Genomic DNA, 17,157 nt, shown 5'->3' with positions numbered 1-17,157 from the left:
GTTTACTGTGAATGCAGTTTCCGCGATCGTGGGAACATTGCAATTACATTTCAATCGAGCTAAAACGTGGATCTTCAACGCTACGGACTGAACAGTTGAAGTCGGAAGTTAGCCAAATACATTTAAACTCAGCTTTTCCAATTGACTCAAATGATGTCAATAAGCCTATCAGAAGCTTCTAAAGCCGTTTAAAGGCACAGTCAACTTAATGTACGTAAACTTCTGACCAACTGGAATTGTGATACAGTGAATTATAAATTAAATAATCTGTCTGTAAACAATTGTTGGAAAAATTACTTGATACAGTTGAAGTCAGAAGTTTACATACACCTTAGATTACAAGTTTACATACACCTTACATACACCTTAGCCAAAAACATTCAAACTCAGTTTTTCACAATTCTTGACATTTAATCCTAGTAAAAATTCCCTGTTTTAGGTCAGTTAGGATCACCACATTATTTTAAGAATGTGAAATGTCAGAATAACAGTAGAGAGAATGATTTATTTCAGCTTTTATTTCTTTCATCACATTCCCAGTTGGTCAGAAGTTTACATACACTCAATTAGTATTTGGTAGCATTGCCTTTAAATTGTTTAACTTGGGTCAAACGTTTCGGGTAGACTTCCACAAGCTTCCCACAATAAGTTGGGTGAATTTTGGCCCATTCCTCCTGACAGAGCTGGTGTAACTGAGTCGGGTTTGTAGGCCTCCTTGCTCGCACACGCTATTTCATTTCTGCCCACAAATTTTCTATAAGATTGAGGTCAGGGCTTTGTGATGGCCACTCCAATACCTTGACTTTGTTGTCCTTAAGCCATTTAGCCACAACTTTGAAAGTATGCTTGGGGTCATTGTCCATTTGGAAGACCCATTTGCGACTAAGCTTTAACTTCCTGACTGGTGTCTTGAGATGTTGCTTCAATATATCCACATAATTTTCCTACCTCATGATGCCATCTATTTTGTGAAGTGCACCAGTCCCTCCTGCAGCAAAGCACCCCCATAACATGATGCTGCCACCCCCGTGATTCAAGGTTGGGATAATGATCTTCGACTTGCAAGCCTCCCCCTTTTTCTTCCAAACATAATGATGGTCATTATGGCCAAACAGTTGTATTTTTGTTTCATAGGACATTTCTCCAAAAAGTATGATCTTTGTCCCCATGTGCAGTTGCAAACCGTAGTCTGGCTTTTTTATGGCGGTTTTGTAGCAGTGGCTTCTTCCTTGCTGAGCGGCCGTTCAGGTTATGTCAATATAGGACTTGTTTTAGTGTGGATATAGATACTTTTGTACCTGTTACCTCCAGCATCTTCACAAGGTCCTTTGCTGTTGTTCTGGGATTGATTTTCACTTTTCGCACTAAAGTTTGTTCATCTCTAGGAGACAGAATGTGTCTCCTTCCTGAGCGGTGTGATGGCTGCGTGGTCCCATGGTGTTTATACTTGCGTACTATTGTTTGTACAGATGAACGTGGTACCTTCAAGCGTTTGGAAATTGCTCCCAAGGATGAACCAGACTTGTGGAGGTCTACAATTGTTTTCTGAGGTCTTGGCTGATTTCTTTCGATTTTCTCAAGATGTCAAGCAAAGAGGCACTGAGTTTGAAGGTAGGCCATGAAATACATCCACAGGTACACCTCCAATTACCTCCAATTATGTCAATTAGCCGATCAGAAGCTTCTAAAGCCATGACACAATTTTCTGGAATTTTCCACGCTGTTTAATGGCTCGGGCAACTTAGTGTATGTTAACTTCTGACCCACTGGAATTGTGATACAGTGAATTATAAGTGAAATAATCTGTCTGTAAACAATTGTTGGAAAAATTACTCGTGTCATGCACAAAGTAGATGTCCTAACCGACTTGCCAAAACTATAGTTTGTTAACAAAAAATTTGTGGAGTGGTTGAAAAACAAGTTTTAATGACTCCTACCTAAGTGTATGTAAACTTCCCGACTTCAACTGTATCTCAACACCATCCATATTGGATTTCTATTTGCCATATATTTTTCAACTGTGCTGTGATGTTTCACAAAAGTTCTGAACCTTTCTATTCTCATTGTTTCTTCAGACTTTAAATTGAAAATAACCATTTTTGCTAAAATTATTATAATAATATTGATCGAATGACTATGACTTTTCAGATCACCTTGTAGTGCTATCTGTAGGGTTAGCTCCAGGTAAATATTTCATTTCTTCAGCCATTCCTGGACCTGTGACCAAAGACAAGCTACACATTGACAGTACCAACACAAATGATCTAGTGATTATGTCTCTTCACAGCAAAATATGCAGACCTGGGAAGGTTGTTTCCTCCATATAAATAACATTCTATTGATCACATGAATTTTGTATAATAATTCGAATTGCAAAATGTTAAGATTTGAATTGAGCGTATTTTTGTATCAGTTCAGGCCCCGAAGCAAAGATATGCATATTCTTGATTCCATTTGAAAGGAAACACTTAAAAGTTTGTGGAAATGTGAAAGGAATGTAGGAGAATATAACACATTAGATCTGGTAAAAGATAATACAAATAAAAAAATAAAAAATAAATTGTATTTTTTTTGTACCATCTTTGAAATACCAGAGAAAGGCCATAATGTATTATTCCAGCCCAGGTGCAATTTAGAATTTGGTCACTAGATGGCAGCAGTGTATATGCAACGTTTAAGACTGATTCAATTTCTGTTCAAAATGTTGTATCACGACTGCCCAAATGTGCCTAATTTGTTTATTTATAACTTTTCAAGTTCAAAACGGTGCACTCTCCTCAAACAATAGCATGGAATTATTTTACTGTAATAGCTACTGTAAATTGGACAGTGCAGTTAGATTAACAAGAATTTAAGCTTTCTGCCAATATCAGATATGTCTATGTCCTGGGAAATGTTCTTGTTACTTACAACCTCATGCTAATCGCATTAGCCGACGTTAGCTCAACCGCCCCGTGGGGTCCCACCGATCCTGAAGAAGTTTGAAATGGGTATACTTTTTTATTTATCACAATTTTCTTTAACCAATTATTGTCTTAATGCATGGCCAACAGACAAGTTCCTTACTTTTTCCCCCTTCCATTTTTGCAGTAATGCTACAATTAGTTGGCTGTAGTTTTGTCTAGAGCAAACATTTCCATATGTTTTTGTTAGCTGCATGTGCGGCATAACTCCAGCAGTCCTATTTATGATATCATTTATGAAGACTATACCTTTTTGAAAAAAAAAATCTAAAAAGTATGTTTTTTTTTATCAATTAGTATATTTCAGTTTAACCACAATATTTGTTGTATTATTTGTTCTGTCTCTTCTGGTGGATTAAATTGAAATTGCAACCAACTTTCTATTGCTTGTTTTAAAAATAGCGATATTTCGGAGATCATTTTATTTTCAAATAACTGAAAGTGACAGATGTAATCTGAATAAAGGGAAAAAGGCCATTCTTTAACAAAAGGGGAGACATTCTTACTAACTTGCTAGAGAACCAGTTTGGATTTATGTGTAACTTTTGTATGACTGAAGCATTTAATGAGAGGTCTGCTTTAATATTTGATCATTTCTGCCCCCCCCCCCCGAATTCATATTCATTAAATAAATAGGCCCGTTTAATTTGGTCTGGCTTTCCGTTCCAAATATAATTGAATATTTTCTAAGTGTTGGCAAGACCATAAGCAAACAGGTAAACTGGGTATGACTAATGAGTTAATCAGGGTGATTTTTCCACAAATAGACTGGTATTTACCTTTCCATGGTAGCAAGATAATATCTATTTTTGCTAATGTTCTAATAAAATGTTTTGGAATGAGATAATTTCTTTCTTTCTGGAAATGTATACCGAGTATATCTACATCCCCGTCCGACCATTTTATTGGTAAACTACACAGCAATGTAAAAACTGTATTTTTTTGTGATCCAATACGTAATTTAGTACACTAATCATAATTTGGTTTAAATCAGAGGAGACTGTGGAGGCTGTGGAGGCTGTGAAGGTTTCGGAGGCTGTGGAGAGATTCTAATTGTGGTTTTTAAAGAAAACGTGAATCATCAGTGTACAATGACACCTGGATTTCCAATCCCGTGAAATTATTGTTGGATCTAATTTTAACAGCTAACATTTCGATGGCAATAATAAATAGATATGACTATAGTGGACAACCTTGTTTTACTCCTCTTGACAGTTTAAAACATTCTGAAAAGTAGCCATTATTTACAATTTTACACCTAGGGTTACTATACATGATTTTAACCCATTTTATAAGAGATTCTCCAAAACTGAAATGTTCCAGGCATTTGTTTATAAACCCCAGTCGTACTTTATCAAAAGCCTTTTCAATGTCAGCTATGAATAGCAGGCCTGGTTTCCCTGATTTTCCACGGTATCTATTGTTTCCAGTACTTGTCTTATATTATCTGGAATGTATCGTCCATGTAAAAAACTTGTCTGATTAGAATGAATAATGTCCGACAATACCTTTTTAACTATATGCGCCATACATTTTGCTAGGATTTTTGCATCACAACACTGAAGTATAAGGGGCCTCCAATTTTTTTAATGGACTGGATCTTTATATTTCCCACATATAGCCTGTTTCAGTAATAATGCAATCAGACCTTCTTGTTAAGTGTCTGATAATCTACCATTTACATTAAAACATGCTAATAATGGTCCTCCTAGTATATCAACAAAAGTTTGGTGTACCTCCTTAACCCTGTATTTTTCCCGGACTGAAAGGCCTTAATTGTGTCAAGAAGTTCCTCCTCTGTCATTTGGCCTTCACATGAGTCTTTGTGTATGGCTGTTAATTTTACAGTATTAATAGAAAAAAAATCCATAAAATTGGCTTCGGTTAGAGGAGATGGAGGAGACTGAAATGAAAACAAATCCTTAAGGTACTTTGCTTCCTCTTTCAAAACATAATTTGGTGAATCATGGGTGACTCCGTCATTTGTAAGTTTCATAAAACATTTTTGGCTGGCATTTATTTCTATGTTAAAGATAAAAAAAATATTTGGTGTATTTTTCCCCATATTCCATCCAGTTTGCTTTATTTTTAATAATATATTGCACTTGATCTTTCTTGAATAAGTTCCTAGGTCAGGATTTTTAAGCCTCCATATATCCAATACTTCCAATATGTCCATGACATTCATGATTTCCTTAAGAGCATGAGGGTGATAGTTTGTAGTGTGATTTCCTTTATGATACATTGAGGTATTTAAAACAGTATTATAATCTCCCACCATAATAATAGAGTATTGTATTGCTTGTAGGGTTGATAATGTATTATATATATTTTCAAAGAAACTTGGATCATCATTATTTGGTCCGTAAAGGTTAATGAGCCATATCTGTTTATGGTTCAATAACATAATTTAAAATCATCCATCTTGAATCTAGCTATTAGTTTTTCTATCCTTACTCTAATCCCATGTCATTACTTTGTTTAAAATTTATTTTTCGTTATTGTTAATGACACCAGCTTTAAATGTGCCTCTCTTCTTATGATTTAGCATGGCAAGTTAAGTCAATCATTAATGTGTGGGGATGTACCTCAAACGCATGATTGTTGCAACCAGTAAAATGTTTCATTAAAGAATTGAATAAATAAGTAAATTGTTTTATAACTGATTACAAGCGACATATCTCATGTTTTTGTGCTGAGTTGAGGGTTTGATCCAAGTCCCATGCGGTAGTTTGTATATTTCATGCTTTTTATTTTATTGTTTGTTTGGTTTCTACAACAACTCTTATAGCACCAAGCAATAACAACACTATAAAAACTGCATTCAGAATTGTACTTTCTTGTTTTAAGTACAGCGGTCATTGTGGGCTCATATAAAGCGTAATCAAATGGTTCACGTACAATGTCGGTACATGGGTGAAATGAAAGACATTGTGGGTGGAACAGAGTGTGTATGCTAGGCCTCAGCTGCAGGCAGCAAAATACCCCATTGCATCGTGGGGGCCAACAGTAGTCATGTGACCTCAATACTTTGTCATTGCTTGTGTGCAAAGCTGAATCAACAGATATAGAAGAACAAGAAAATGAACAATGTCAAACAATGTATGATCCATGACATTTCAAGAACCAGCAGCATCTGCATATAATAACAAAAAAAAGTGTGATAAAAACCCAACGTTTGACGTACACCATATTAATAATAATATCCCAACAGAAAAAACATAAATGCATATTGCTACCAAAATCTGAAGTCTAATTTGGGGTTATCTAGAACCGCTAATGACTGGGGGTAGAGGGCCTAACATAGTGTTGCCTGAGCTTAGCCTGAAGCCTGTGGATTCTGTGGGGCTGCTTTGAACTGTCACAATTGAGCTTGTGGTGCAAAGATCATAAACCAGTAAAAGATCAGAGTACAGGATGTCTGAGAGTGACTAACCACATTGGAGCCCCCCTCTTCTTCTCTCCTCTCCACACTGACTGGCCTGTATTGAACACAATCTTATCTAACTGAGGAGGACATGCCTGGGCTGGTCAGGCTCATGGCTTGACTAAAAACAGTCTTACACTTCTTATAAATCATGATTTGCAGCCACCAGGTTAAAATGTAATAAACAAATTGCAAATCACACTCTCTCAGTATTGGTCAAATAAATCTTACACAACAATCATCTTATAGGTTATTCAAACTCATTTTCCTAACTGAAAATCAACTAAAACACATGTAAAACAATAAATAATGATGAGGTAACATAGTTGTTTTGTGCATACTCTCCACACAAGTGAAAGTTCTCCTAAACTTTTAATAGTCTATTCAATGCACAAGTGAGACTTTACCTAAACTTTCCTTACTAATCCAAGAGAGAGAGAGAGAGAGAAAGAGCAGAGCGAGAGAAAGAGAGAGAGAGAGAGAGGAGTCTGACCTGCAGCCATATAATCCATCAACATTTGTCCCAGTCTGTAGACTAAACACGCTATCATTACACACAGCCTTACACGGAGCTTAGGGGCCCTGGAGGGATTCTCAATACATGTTTATTAGCCCAAGAAACAGTGTACACAAGTCGCCGGTTGTACATTACAGTAAACACCATTTTTAATGCTGATTTATAATTAGGGAACTCAGCAGGCACAGCTTAGGGGGAAGACAACAGGTGACGTGACACTGTGCTTAGGACATGACTGCTCTCCGATGATCTTACCACCTCCCACTTCCCTCTCTGGATTCCCCTCCCCTGGCTAGAGCTGAAGGCTGTACACAGGAACAGGAACCTCACTATGTTTTCTTTGTGAATTCCAACAGTGGCTCACTGTACGAGTGGTGATGCAGGCCTACTACTCTAGCGCAATTCCCTCAAGGGTATGGGTGTGTTTAATCTTTGTGATTTTACATTTGACAGTGTAGGTTGCCTCTGTGACATTATATGTTAAGAAATATATGGGTGACTCCTGAGTGGCTGGCGTCTGAGCTGAGAGAGTGTTTTGCAAGGACAAGTGAAAACAGGATGCAAGCCTTGGCCCTTGATTGTGCTTGCGTGCTCCGTGCGACAAACATTCCAGGGAGTGCTTAGCGTCAGCTGTTTACATTCATGACAAGATACTCCGGTCTCAAGTATCTGCTAAGCATCAGGACCTTGAGAGAGGGGCAACATCAAGGAGGTCAACAAAGAATCGGACACCCTGGAGATACATTTGCATTGAGTCGAGAATGTTAGACAACAACATGGCAAAAATGAGTCTCTGTTCTTGGGCCAAACCAATCCTTCTAATTGTGAGAGGTTCCTCTGTTATTTGGAGTGAGAGGAAAACACTGTCTACTGGTTTGTGAGTAATTCAACCACAGGTAGTGACAAACACTACAATTAATGTTTGGCAGCTGGTATGGCCTGTTTTAGAACCATCTTACATATTGAAATAACTAAATGGGACAAAGTAATGTGAAGAACCCCTTATTTCTGTAAAAGTAGGGCCTTTTGTTTAGTAGTTGTTTATACGGAGTCAATGAATAAAATAAAGTGTCACTTGAAGCCACTAACACTATGAAAAGGGTCTGAATTGTCTGAACTGAGGCAGCATGGGTAACTTACGACAGTAATAACACTGTCCCTATCGGTGAATATCAGCAGTTTCCATAGGCATGAATACCCAAAGAGATCTATCTCCCTGAGACTCATTCAAACCATCAGATTACCATTAAATGACTCCACTGTATTGGCCTGAAAACAAACCATTCACAAAACACACAGCAATAAACACTCCGCCCTTTGAATAATATAGGATAATTTGCGTCTGTATGTGCCACCGAAACTACTGTTTTCTCTCCCACCTCCACCCTGTCCATTGTGAACCCATCAGATAGAGGCTGACAGAAGCACCCACCTGTCTGGATGCTATGCAGAGGAGATGGATCCTGTGCATTTTGAGCAACAGATAACCCCTAGTGAGGGTTCGTATTGATCCAACGCTCCACTGCTCCTTTGTGAGAGCAGCAGCTCTTTCAGATAAGAATGGGGGCATTATTTTTCTCTTGAAAAAAAAAATTGCTTTCACTGTTCCTACACGAAAAACATTCACTTAATTTAACACTCCATTGCTTTTGAATACAAATCATTGTGGTTGTTTCCCTCCTGTACACGAAAGTGACATATAAACATTATCATCTGACTTTAGGCATTAGAAATCATGTAGTGAGAAAACAGCTTGATACATTTCTAACTCTAACTATTTTCCTCAACATTTTAAATCATCTATGGAAAAAAACACACTAACAGCACACTTTAGGATGTATACCTGTCCTTTCCCTATAGCTTTTACGGATCATTATGCTATTTGTCACTGTTACCAGGTAGAAGTCGCTGGCACCAGTCTCCCTGCCTATACAGTATCTCACTGAGCCACGCATGGCGCTCCCAGGGATCTAGGATAGCCCCAGGCTGGGCTGACTGACTCTGCATCGTTGGAAAATGACCAGTAAGTAAGCATCTCACTGTTAGTCAACACCTGTTGTTTATGAAGCATGTGACAAATACAATTTGATTTGATTGATTTGATCTCATTCACAGCCAATAATGAGCCACGCTAATGAGCAGGCCGGCCGGCCGCCCAGCATGCTTCCATTAAGCAGTGCTGTGATTCATGCTCTGTTCTGCAGGAAATCATCATGCCCAATGCATTGTGGGTCCAGAGATAAACTGATGAAGTCTTTTTATAGTATCAGGGAGATTTGATCTATCTCTCCCATTGTAAAGTACATGTGGTCTACTTGAATTCATATTGAACATGTTATATCATATTTAAAACCTTGTTTTCGTGTGGGTTTTCACAACCTCTGTTATTCATTTATTCAGCTGTATACTAATCAATTGGAAGTGTATCTGCTGATCACTACCAAATACTATTTAATAATGTATACTAATCAATTGGAAGTACATCTGCTGATCACTAACAAATACTATTTAATAATAGGCCTAGCCCACAGATTGTACTGGATAAGGCTGTTTTTATGGCTATACATCAATATCATGCTCCTAATGCATTCAAAACATCAGGGTAAGATTCAATGTTGTGTATATAACCAAAAGTTCAAATGAATACATCCTGGAAAGAACACCTGTGATCCATCCATGTGCGTCAGCCTCTTGAGGCTCTACCCAGTAGTGTATATCTGATAAGGCTTAATCAGCACAGGGTTGTCATGATAAAGCATTTCATCAGTATCTCTGTCTCGAAGAAGAGCCTCACTGTCTGCTCCAAGGATGGGAAATGAAGACTCGCTCTCTCTGTCTCGCTCTTTCTCTCTCTTTCTCTCTCTCAAGTCTGAATCAGTAGACACTTCATAAGTCTCAGGCAAAGGCACGGGTGGGGGAGGGTCTCAAAAGGGTAAGTGATTGCCCTCTAGGGGATGAGGGAAAAAAGCAGTCGAGCCTTATCGTCCCCAACCTCCAATAGCACTGCTGGCTGCCACCCAGAGCCCAGAGCCCGACGACGGGGGTGAAGCCTTAGCCGAGCACTAGCAGGGAGGGAGACCCACGCTGTAGTAGTTCTGCCTCTTGTCACAGCAAACTCAACAGGGAGGGAGGGTGGGAGCCCATGAGCTGCAAATCCTAATGTTGGTGTCAGAGAATGGTGTTGGTGCATGCATGCTCCTAGACAGGCCTTAAGACAGACCACATCAACAAAATGCTGAAGATAAATAGGGTCCACTGGATACTGTTTATAGCACTATAATAGATACAGTTGGTTGATTGAACTATTATCCTAATTATCCTAATATCCTATCCCAATTTTTTTAAATCTTGGTTATAAATTGATAAATATGAGATGATGAAACAGTGTTTACAAAAGTATTGTTATTCTAAAATCAACAGAAGGTGCCTGACTCATCCTATTATAAATTATATGTATTCATTAATGAGATTAAAGGCAATTCATTTAATTTAATAAACAGCTAAGAGACAAGAAACACTTAATACAGACTGTAAAGGTGTGATACTGTTGTTGCCTTGTAATAACTGCCATGTAATAACTGTGAATTACAGTACAGTAGCCTAATGCTAATCAAGGCTACTGATATCCAAGTGCCACTGAGGACACAATGTATCCAGTCCGCGCGCTGGCTGTAACAGTGTCCAAGCGCCACCTTCAGTGTATCCAATAAAGCGCCACCTTCAGTGTATCCAATAAAGCGCCACCTTCAGTGTATCCAATAAAGAAAAAAGAAAGAAAAACGGCCGTTAACTGATACATGTTTGTGAGTCAGATACATTATTACTAGGCTACTGCGCGTCTCTCCTAGTCTTTCCATTCTGATACTCTGACTGAATTATTTTAGCACAGCTAAAACATAAAATAAAGAGACTTTTATCATTTGCTCTTCTCATTGCTCGTTCATCTTCAGAGGATTGTGAGCTAAGTGTATGTTTAATATGCCTGTTTCGCGCAGCATGCGTCCGGGCCATAGACATTAAGGTCCAGACAACCTACCACACGACCCACCTCCAAATCCTACCTCCAATGAGAGCTAGGGAGGGCGGAATAACGGGTTAAGGGACTGTATGGAGTCTTTTGGGCGGAGTGGAGGGGACGTGATTGGATACTTATCAATGACGTAATGGACATGAAAAAGCTAATAACTAGTTAAGAAGGCAGTTTGTAACTCTGGAAAAGAGACCAGAGCTTGGGACACGAAGGACGTGGACACATTGGCGAAGCGAATACAGAGATTTGGCAGTGGGCTGTTAGACACTGCAACGTCTGGGGGAAGATAACGTTTTAAACAGGACCATGGTGCAGCACACCGACAACAGCGAGACGGAGGGCACCATGTCCAGGGAGGCTACCGATTCAGAGGAGAGTGAATTTATTGCTTGCAGCCCGGTGCAGATAAACCCAGACTGGTGCAAGACAGCAACCGGCCACATAAAAAGACCAATGAATGCATTCATGGTTTGGTCCAAAATTGAAAGGAGAAAGATCATGGAGCAGTCCCCGGACATGCATAATGCCGAGATTTCCAAAAGGCTGGGGAAAAGATGGAAGATGCTAAAGGACAGTGAAAAGATTCCCTTCATCAGGGAAGCGGAGAGGCTCCGGTTAAAACACATGGCTGATTATCCCGATTACAAGTATAGACCCAAGAAAAAACCAAAGCTCGACAGTTCAAAACCATCAGCACCATCTCCGGAGAAATCTTGCAGCAAAATGGCAAAGACTTCCGGTAAGAAATGCTCCAAAATAAAGACTAAGACCCATTCTAAATTGTCTCACCGCTACGGGGATGACTGTGTGTTCCCAAAAGTTACAAAGACAATTAAAAGTGAACTCACAGATGATGATGACGATGATGAATACGAGGAGGACTATCGTATGCGGATTAAACAGGAGGACGAGGAGCAGATGAGGCCGTATAATGTAGCAAAAGTTCCCACGAGCCCAACGTTGAGCTCCTCTGCTGAGTCCGAGGGAACCAGCATGTATGAAGACATACGGAATGCGGCTCCGAACAGACTGTTTTACAATTTCAAAAACAGTACTAAACAGAGCACAATGTACCCAGCATCCGCCTCACCAGCATCTTCTAGGTCAGTTTCAACATCTTCCAGCTCCAGTGAGGACGCGGACGACTTGCTTTTTGACTTCAGTTTAAATTTCGCCCCGAACGCTCAAGGGCCGGAGGTGGGCAACACGAATTCAGGAAATCTCTCCCTCTCTCTTGTGGATAAAGATTTGGACTCATTCAGCGAGGGCAGTCTGGGCTCTCACTTTGAATTTCCAGACTATTGCACACCAGAGCTCAGTGAAATGATAGCTGGGGACTGGTTGGAGGCGAACTTTTCTGACTTGGTGTTCACATATTAAATTGAAAAGATCCGACTTATAACAGAGAAGGATAAATTAACTTATGTCCTGTTCAAGTTGTTCCTATAGCCCTGCCTCCTCTGGTTTCTAGAGGTCGGGGGAGGAGGCGAGGTGAGGTTTGAGGAATTAGATGCTTATGAAGCTGGTACTGTAGCAAAAAAAGTCTGCAAATGTTTTTCTGGCAGAATGACAGGGTTTTATGGATTTTTCTGTTGGTCTAAAATTACTGTTCAACTAAAACGGACCACAAAGGGAAAAATCTGTGAACTTCTATGCATCTTATCCTCTTTAAACTGCAGGGAACTGAAAACGTAGGACTGGACTGACTCAAAGCAAATCCGTGAACTGACAATGTTCAGGATGTTACTTTACAATGGTTTTATGTCATTTCTATATGCCGCAAACATTTTTTTTTTGTAACTGATTCCGTTTACCTCCTGATTTGAAAATGAAGCAGTCTAAACCTCTTCAGAATACAGGTGCGGAGGAAACATTTTGATACATAACAGACCTCATCTTTTTAAAAGAAAAGTAAAATATTTTCAGGCATATTTTTGTACAGTTAAAAGGGAATGTTCTTACTGTGCTTTCAGTGAGTTTCAGGCACTTCTTCCCATTATCATTTGTTTTCGCATGCAAGGAAGTCCTGGTTTTAAGGATTAAGTTAAATTACAACTTGCATCAAAATGCCTTGTGGATTTTAAGATTTTGTACAGTTGTAGAGCAGATTTGTTAAGTATTTGTAGACGATAGGCTACAATGGCATCATGGGGACAACATACCTCAGTGATGGGACTAGTTTCAAGATTGTATATGTACTGTAATATAGTAAAGTTAGGAGTTTATGTATATCATACTCGTGATATGTGGATGGGTCCCAGATCGCAGGTCTGAAACTGGATTTTGGTATTTTTTATGGCACATACTGTTTTTTTCCCCCCTCATTTTTTGTGCAATATATACTTTTAAAATACAGGCCATCTGCATTTTGTAGCAAGTGATGTAAAAACAGCCTTGTGCACTGTCAATATCATTATCTGTCATGATGCTGAACTTTGCCTCGACAGAATATAGACAAATCAGCTGGAACTGATACAAAATGACTTAATATGGCCATGTGGTGTGATGCATTTAAAAGGCAAAACAAAGATACCAATTTGAGTGTTATTTGACTCAGTTTGGATATTGGGCATATCCAAAACATATCTCAACCAAACTGTGTAAAACTGACCCCAAAATTCTGGGGGAAAAAAGAGAAGTACTGCAAGGGGCAGACTTTAATGTGGGTGGTCTGGCATAAGTCAAGCAAGCAAGCAAAAAATAACATTCCGTAGTCCTGTTTCATGAAATGAAATGCTTTATTTCAAACTGAAGACTGCCTTCTTTTCTTAAACATTAACCATAAACCTGTATTTTTGTTTCTTGCACTTAAGACAGATATTGTTTATTTTTATGTGGGTCTTACATATGAAGTCTGTTTGAGTACAAGGTTTGGAACATGACCTAATTATATGCCAGGAAAATGTTAAAAGGTTCATGGCAGTAGTTATTTCACATTCCAAGTGTGAATCTCTCTTTGACTCATCTTTTAATAAACAAGTACATACCACCATCAACTGTCCTTTCAGTTTGTGAATAATACAGTATGTATTGTTGATCTTGAAAAGGGGTCATGACAGAAAATGTTGGATGCATATTTTTGTCAGAACAGACAGCTTTATGGCCAGAGAAAAACATCTTCATTGTATTGCATGGGATCACTTTTGCTTATAATGTGCATATTGCATAGGAATAATGATGATGAGTAAATAACATTGCATATTGGCTGAACTCAACTGAATTGGCCTCAAACTGATATGTGAAATCGCATTGAATAAAACCAACAGGTATACATGCACACTACAGTGTTGAAATATATTGCATATAAAAGTGTGTATTCCAGTTTTCGCGTTACTTGCATAATGTGGCTATAAGGACACCGTAGCTTTAAGAAATTGAAAAGCGCGCTCCAACACGCTGAGCAATGTGATTGGTGAGATTGTGCTTCCTCATAAACGGTGTTGGTAACCAGAGACGCCACTCACAAGCCCTTTTATACATCAGTACTCTCAGCATGTGTGCCTGCCTACTGGCTCCCTGTCTGTGCCTGATTCGGAGTTACCCCTCTGAGCTAAAACACAACATCTCATCCTAGAGCTAGAATAGGAATGATTACATTCCAAGAGGTGAGTATGAACAGAATGCTCGCCACTGCTGTGTCAATTCAACAGGTGTTTATCATTGCTTGTTTACCAGACAAACTGAACTAGGTTCTAAAGCATTGACGTATCTGTCATAAACTTGTCATGTTATCTTCACAGTTTAATTGGTAAACAAATATAGAAGGATGAGGGAAAGCTGCATATCAGTTATTTATAGGCCTTACGTCAAATATGGATATGGATTTACTAGTGTGTAATAATAGCAACTACATAATAACAAGCCTCACTGATGACTGACTCCCCATCTGTAAGGAGAGAAGTAACGATATTCAGAAATACACGTGACTTGAAGGTCGAGCAGTATGATCAATAACAGGCTGTTTGTTGGCAGTAACAGAGATTAAGAATAAAGTTCTGATTCAACTAAAACTCCACATGAAATATACTCTGTAGGATTTCTTCAATATAAACAGAAACATTTACTGTCAGTCTGGCATGAAATAGTGTGTGGCTGACAATAAGGGTAGCAAATACATAGCATGATTACGCTGTCGGTTGATGAAGAAGTGATCACAAATAAGAGCGCGACTGTCGTTTTACTGCATAGGTTACTTCAATTGAAACCAAGGGGGAAAATGCCGACTCTTTCTAAACAGTGTATGCAATGTGTACCTAAACCATAATTCAAATGTTATTGGTCACATAAGAAAAGAAGGCGGTCTTCACTATCCATACACATAGCGCACAACACGATATGAACGGTGAAAGATATAATGATCAATATTTTTGAAATATCAAAACGAATTTGTGATGACATTTGTTGGTTTCTCACTTTCACAATGTAAACTTGCGTCTGACATGGCTGATTGTTAAACCATGGAGATGCTGCCTTTGTCACCACTGAGAACAAGTGGGGACAAGTCGTCACCGGTAACCTATCAGAAGTCAGGATGAGCCCTGCATGGCTAGAAATGGTCTGTGCTCATCACACCAATAGAATTGAATGATTAATATTTGCCATGCGTGACTGCACAGGTTTATCCCTGCCGTTAAGTCAGTTTGCAAATTTGTAATAAAACATTGATCTATTACTTTACCTGACCTATTGGTCAATGTTACTAATGGATTCCGGGGCAATTCCCAATAGAATATGCATATTGATTTCGTGTTCCTCTGAAATATCCGCTCTGGGCTAATGCCATTGGTACAAGGTGAAATTAAATTAGAGACTGTTGATATTTTCCTTCTATTTCCTCAAATAAATACATGGAATTCTACCCTAGTCAAAACATCCTATAGGATTAGTGATTTGTCCCATAGAATCCTTTAGGAAGCTCACAATCCTATAGGGTTTTGTGTCACCTCTATCAGAACACTATTGGAATCCAATTGTACTAATTTACTCTTATTTTGCTGAATTGAACTCATTCAATTATAGTTTGTTGTCATTTGTTCCAGTACAATGCAAAAACACGAATTACAACATTTTCGTTGATCGGAAACAACATTTTGGTTTTATTCACCACCTCAATATGGGAGTGATTCAAGGCTGCAAGTTAATTTGCAGTAAGACCACCTGTAAAATATATATATTTTTTAACAAAACAATCACCTTAGTTATTTTATTTGATTCCGAGTCATGCAACTTCTTGTCTTTGAAAAATACATTACAATATGACATACAATACTACACTGCTCAAAAAAATAAAGGGAACACTTAAACAACACAATGTAACTCCAAGTCAATCACACTTCTGTGAAATCAAACTGTCCACTTAGGAAGCAACACTGATTGACAATACATTTCACATGCTGTTGTGCAAATGGAATAGACAAAAGGTGGAAATTATTGGCAATTAGCAAGACACCCCCCAAAACAGGAGTGATTCTGCAGGTGGTGACCACAGACCACTTCTCAGTTCCTATGCTTCCTGGCTGATGTTTTGGTCACTTTTGAATGCTGGCGGTGCTCTCACTCTAGTGGTAGCATGAGACGGAATCTACAACCCACACAAGTGGCTCAGGTAGTGCAGTTCATCCAGGATGGCACATCAATGCGAACTGTGGCAAAAAGGTTTGCTGTGTCTGTCAGCGTAGTGTCCAGAGCATGCAGGCGCTACCAGGAGACAGGCCAGTACATCAGGAGACGTGGAGGAGGCCGTAGGAGGGCAACAACCCAGCAGCAGGACCGCTACCTCCGCCTTTGTGCAAGGAGGTGCACTGCCAGCGCCCTGCAAAATGACCTCCAGCAGGCCACAAATATGCATGTGTCTGCTCAAACAGTCAGAAACAGACTCCATGAGTGTGGTATGAGGGCCCGACGTCCACAGGTGGGGGTTGTGCTTACAGCCCAACACCGTGCAGGACGTTTGGCATTTGCCAGAGAACACCAAGATTGGCAAATTCGCCACTGGCGCCCTGTGCTCTTCACAGATGAAAGCAGGTTCACACTGAGCACATGAGCACATGTGACAGACGTGACAGAGTCTGGAGACGCCGTGGAGAACGTTCTGCTGCCTGCAACATCCTCCAGCATGACCGGTTTGGCGATGGGTCAGTCATGGTGTGGGGTGGCATTTCTTTGTGGGGCTGCACAGCCCTCCATGTGCTCGCCAGAGGTAGCCTGACTGCCATTAGGT

General features: G+C 39.4%; 1 pseudogene; it reads left to right on the top strand.

The window, feature by feature from the left end:
• The first annotated feature begins 11,080 nt into the window (after nt 1–11,080).
• Nucleotides 11,081–13,929, top strand: LOC129811409 (transcription factor Sox-11-like; annotated as a pseudogene).
• The last annotated feature ends 3,228 nt before the right edge of the window (nt 13,930–17,157 follow it).

This window comes from Salvelinus fontinalis, chromosome 15 (genome assembly GCF_029448725.1).
Source record: "Salvelinus fontinalis isolate EN_2023a chromosome 15, ASM2944872v1, whole genome shotgun sequence".
In the NCBI taxonomy this organism is placed as follows: Eukaryota; Metazoa; Chordata; class Actinopteri; order Salmoniformes; family Salmonidae; genus Salvelinus; species Salvelinus fontinalis.
The sequence above is the reverse complement of the archived record's forward strand: the minus strand, read 5'-3'. Positions and strand labels throughout refer to the sequence as shown.